Source organism: Triticum aestivum, chromosome 3D, assembly GCF_018294505.1.
Source record: "Triticum aestivum cultivar Chinese Spring chromosome 3D, IWGSC CS RefSeq v2.1, whole genome shotgun sequence".
Classification (NCBI taxonomy): Eukaryota; Viridiplantae; Streptophyta; class Magnoliopsida; order Poales; family Poaceae; genus Triticum; species Triticum aestivum.
The window spans coordinates 166,468,453-166,474,452 of NC_057802.1; positions in this window are offsets into that span (position 1 = coordinate 166,468,453).

Genomic DNA, 6,000 nt, shown 5'->3' on the forward strand with positions numbered 1-6,000 from the left:
ATACCATAAAGTCAAATTGGTTTTGGCACATGCCTGATAATTCTTGGAGGATGCCAGAATCATTCTGGAAGCTTTCTGGAATTTTCCGGGATAATAACCGGATATGCTCCGGAGCTGCCGGAACCACTTCAGATGCTTTTCGCAGATGAAAATCACTAAACCGGAATTGTTTCAGAACGCGTTGAAAATAATTTTGGTGGGTACTGGAAATATTCTAAGCCCACACGAATATTTTCAGTTCGAACGGACGCTGAAAAATGTCGTCGTGAATAGCGAAAATCAGCTTTATGGTTACTTTATGGAAAGCCACCTTTTGGGGCTTTGCTCCAAAAGATCTTGGGGATGACATGGATGGATAAGAGCCATTTTTTGGGCCCCTCATGGGGGTGTGTCCGTCCACATGGGGTATCCCCCTTGGGGACCCTCTTGTTCATTGGTTTCACTCCTAGGTCCTTGTGGAAGGACTTCTTTCATGTGCATTTTGGGTTTTTGTGTGAAACTACCCTACCCCTTGGGATTTCCTATAAATAGAGGTGGAGGGGCAGCCCTCCACACTCATCCCTTCTCACATACAAGTGCCATGCATAATCTGGCTTCTCTCTCCCTCCCAGCGAAATAGTTTCGTAGAGCCGAAAGGCTGTCTGGGTTCCGGTGGGAACTAGTTCTGGACGGCGAAGCCCTGCCGGATAGATGACACCGTATGTGTGCAACTCTGTAGAGAGATCGTAGTTTCGGTCTTAGTTCGTGAGTGCCTTCCGAAGGGCTGTCCGTGTGACCGTCCGAGTTTCGAAGGTCCTCCCGAAGGGCTGTCCGAGTGACCGTTCGAGTTTCGAAGGTCCTCCCGAAGGGCTGTCCGCGACACCGTCCGGGGGACTGTTCGACCGCCTCCCGGAGGGCTGTCTGAGGAGCAGATGAGGGTATACATCCTCGCGGTTGGGAGGTTGTAAATCCTAGCTGCGGGGATCTGCACCGCCGATCGTCATCGACTCTACTTCCCACTGCGCTACGAGTCGGTAACGAAAAAGATCAAACCTTGTATGTAGTCTCCATAGTGGTCCTGGGCTGGTGCGTAGGTCAGAAATTTTTTGTTTTCTGCTGCGTTACCCATCAGTGGCATCATGAGCCGTGCTATGCGTAGATGCAGGTTGCGATCTAGAATACATAGAGATGTATGGGTATTGCATAATATAATTAGGTAGTAGATGAGATCTATTGCTGAAAATTATTTATGCGGGTGACAGATGAAATCTGTTACCCGATGTTCTTGTTGCTTCCCTAGAATTTGCGTTTGCTCAATCTCGAGACAGCATGGTGGAATTTGACAAAGTTCTGGCAATCCGTGATCCTGATTGATCATGGAAGTGCTATCAGTTCTTTGGGTTCTGCCGTAGTCAAAAGAAAGATGAAATTCGCAGACGACAGGGCAATGCAGATATGATCTTCACGGGGGTCATGCGTATGACGAAGTTTAGTATGGGGTTCGAGATTTTATTGTCTCATGCTTCATACACCCTGCAAAGTTAATCTAGCGACATGAACTATCATACTTGATGATGAACGTTGGTCACTGCGGTTTAAGTCAAAACCTTAGAAGCCACATAAAATAAATTTTGCATAAACCGATTAGAGGCGTCTAACTTGGTTTTGCAGGATGTGCATGTGATGTGGTATAGCAGTGCTCATACTAATTCGATTATGTATGAGATGACTATATGATGTAATTTGATTAACATGACCTGCGTGTCATGATTCGGCATGATGGCTGGAGCCATATGATTGCACTTTCATGACCTGTGTGTCAACCTTGTTGTAATGCATTATTTTGTTAGCTATAGAGATAGCAATATTATCTGGTGCATCGACAAGGTGGTGGCAATCTTCGCGAAGATGAACACCGATGCGAATGCCGAAGACGAAGAAATGAAAGACTTCTCCGTCAGAAAGGGCTATACCATATCATGCTATTATGAATTACCTGAGATGTTTATCCCTTATGATGCACCCTTCTTGATTGCACGGTAGTCGCTTTTATTAGGGTGATCTCTCACTTAAAATACCAAGTAGTTAGTGTTCTCCCAAGTGTAGCACCGTCATGGCACCTATCTTTTCGGGGTGCGCCGTGTCACACGGGTACGAACGATTAGAGAAGTGTGAGGCGGGTGAGTTGAGACCTCGCAGCGAGATCACTTGGTTGTCTTGACGTTCAGGCATGACCGTCATGAGCTCGGAACACACGCATCGAAAGATGAACAAGAGTCACATAGAGATGTGATTGGCAAGTTGGCCTACCGGTTGAGATTTTTCGTCATCAGTGGTGTTACACCAATGGCGAACAATTGAAATGTGGGTCTTGTATCACTCACAATCAATTTTGAGAGATATTGATTTGAGTGGGAGCGCACTGTTGAATTAACATGTTTAATTCTTACTGCAATTAATTATGAACATTGTCTAAGTGTTATATGCAAAATAGTTGTAGAATAATGGCTCGCGTTTCCACCTTCCCTATTAAAATTGAATAACTATTAAATATCTGGTTAAAACTTTACGATTGGTAACGTAATATGAGGATTGTCCTCAAAAGTGCCGAGAAGGACTTTGTCTTATCGCATGCTTTCCGTATCCTCCCGCTAATGCTATGGATCATGTGACTCTCGTCCTTCGATCCAAAAGCTAGAATTCTGTTACGGTCAAGTGAAATATGTTTGCTTCCATGAAACTCGAACTTCGAAAGTTTGGGATAGTTATGTGATATTCATGGAACTGGAAATTAATTTTCAGATACAAACAAAGGCTAAAAGATATGAAATATCCAAAGCAATGTTTGATTGCAAATTATTAGTAAAGTGTTTACTATGCATTAGACTGATAGGAGAGGGATCCAGAAGAACGCCTGTCATATAATGAAAGGTGAATAAAACAAACAACTTAAAGAGAAAGGAAGTGTCCAAAGGGTGTTAGTATGACTTACACGCCTAGGAAGTCCGGGGCTAACGCCACTCTTAAGTTGGTGCTTCTTTTGCGAGTAGGAGAAATACTAAAAGTTAAACTGTTAGAAGTATAAAGGCAGAAAGAAAGATGACTAGAATATCCAGCTCATGTATGAATGTCATACAAGTTTTTGATGTATAGTAGGCTGGTCAAAGATATAGTTCTTGGGAATTATGGTTAAACATGTTAATCACTAATTCTTGGGTATTGTGAGTTAATCACAAAGATACCCACTCGATTGCATTCTGTTACGAATCAATGTAAGAGCTACTATGGCCTAAAAGGCTAGCCAGAAATGAGGTTAAGGTATACACAGGGAACATAGTAAATGTTACTATACCTTCCATCGGTGTATTGCCGTCTGTATTTATTTTCATAATTCATTTAGAGTTTTACAAACTCTATCCCATTGCATAAGGTATCTTGCAAGAAGGTTGTTCATAAGAGAACCTTTTATGTTCGATGTTATGAATAACACAAGGGCCATACTTTCATTATGAATGAGATGTATGTTATGAATATTGATAATAATACAATACCTCTGGGTTTATTTCGTAATTCATTTTAGAGTTTCATACACTCTAGCCCATTGCACAATGTTTGTTGCAAAAGAGTTGTTCATAAAAACAACAATTGTTGTTAAGTATTATGAATAACATGAAGGGCCATGCTTCCATCCAAGATGGATGTATGTTATGAATATTGATGGTAATATAATACATCCATAACACTGACGCTAAATGTCGCAAGACTATGAGAATACCACACATGTGTGGCACTGTATTTGGTCACATTGGAGAAACCCGCATGGAAAATTCCATTATGATGGATTTTGAAGTCGTTTGATTTTGAATCATCTGACACTTGCAACTTTTCTCCGAAAAGTGAAGTGACTGAAATACCGTTCACATGCCATAAGGAACGAGCAACAAACTTATTGGTGATCATACATTTTGATGTGTGTAGTTCAATAAATGTTGTTCAAGTAGTGGATTTATATATCTTCAGAAATGACTCAAGTAGATATATGGATATTTGCTTGATGAGACGTAAGTCTGGATCTTTTGAAATCATTCGAAAGGTTTTCAAAAATGAAGTAGAAGTTATTGTAACAAGAAAATTATGTTTCTGCAATTTGATTGCACAAAGGAATATTTGAGTTACATGTTTAGCGAATGTCTGATGAGTTGCGAAAGGGGTTTCATAACTTGCACCTCCCGGTACACCACTGCAAGTGAAAAGTCCGTGGAGATGTAATCTAACCATTTATGACATGGTAAGGTCAAAGATGACATAAATAAATTTGCCATTATCCTTTTTAAAGTGATGCTTTAGAGACTGCGGCTTTTACACTGAAAAGAGCTACATCGGGTCTGTTGAAATGAAGCCATGGTATGGTACGCCCAACCATGTTATATCTTTTCTTAACATTTGGAATATGGGGCTTGTGTAAAAGGTTACAAACCTATTCCAAATCAGACAAGTGCTACTTTGTAGGTTATACCAAAATGTTGGGTATTCCTCCCTCACTATACCGAGGCAAATAGTTTTGCCGCGAAACGGTGTGCTTTTAAAGAGAATGGTTCTTTCAAAAAGGTGAGTGGGAGAATAGTGCAACTCGACGAGATAAACAATATCTTCGTCATCAGATCAAAGGAAAGAGACCTTGGAAGTAATTCCAGAGTTTCCTACTGCGACTGATACGGAAGTCTCTACAATAAAATGTGTGAACTTCGGTCGAACTTGCAGCTGAACCACGTAGGCAAGGCTCGTGCAAACCTCTCAGGTGCGCAAACGAGATATTGTTGTTAGACAACATTATACCTATGATACACAAGGAAGCATTGATGGGCCCTGACTCCAGAATTGGCTAAATGCCAATACAACCCGAGTTAGTTTCCATATAAGTGATTCAAGATTAAAACCTTGATACACCTTTCGGAAGACTTAGAGTCTAACGAATATTTATGGAACTTAAAACTGATACGGATAAAAATGTTTTATCCATAAAGCTCGACTTGTTGAAATAACAAGTTCAAGAGTTGACTACGTTGAGGTTGTTTTCATCGTAGCGATGCTTAAAGTCGGTTCGGGTTGAACTAGCAATTAATACATATTTCAATCATGAGATATGAAACATGGATGATAAAAGGATTTCCATCTGATGGAAATGAAAGCTAGGACTTGCATATGATACAGTCCAAAGTAATTTGTCTATCCAGAGGATGCTAGTAAGGGTGCAAACTTCAGAGTTCCAGCAATGGACATAAGAGAGCAAAATGGAGTTGGAATCTTCGTGCTTTGATGAAATGGTCAAAGGGGTTTGACTTCATCAATGGGTAACGAAGATGCTTGTAATTCAAGAAAGTAAGTGGGAGCGTAATAATATTTCTAAAAACCTTATGTGCTTGGCACATTGGTAATTGGAAATAAATTTCTTGACACGAATTAGGACTTCATTTGAAAATAGTTTTTCGATGAAGTGCTTAGGCTAAATAGCCTCAATATTAGGCATGATGATATATGGAGATAGATTTACCTAATGGGGCTAAGCAATGAATACATATTGACAAGATGCTAAAACCTTTTAGCATTTAAAACGCCAAGGAGTGATTCTTGCCAAAGTCACATGGAAAGAGTTTTTGCAAGACTCGGTGTCCCAAAACACTGATGAGTAAAATACATGATGGAGATTCCACACACTCTTGTGTTTGGATTAATCATGTATTCCATGGTATGTAAAACAACCAGATATGTCCGATACTCCCAAGGTGTTGCGAGTATGGATACCAAAGTGATCAAATTACTGATCATGGGACAACAGTGAAAGATGTCACAGAGTACTAGAGTAAGTACTGATGACATGGTTTTCTCGCAAGCAAGATCATGAAGAGTTCGTTGTAAAATGTTACATCGATACAGTCTTCATCTTTTCTCCATGTGATTTTTGATTTAAATTGAGGGTTTTGTGTAACACACAATGTGGTGGCACAGTTAGTTGGAATTTGT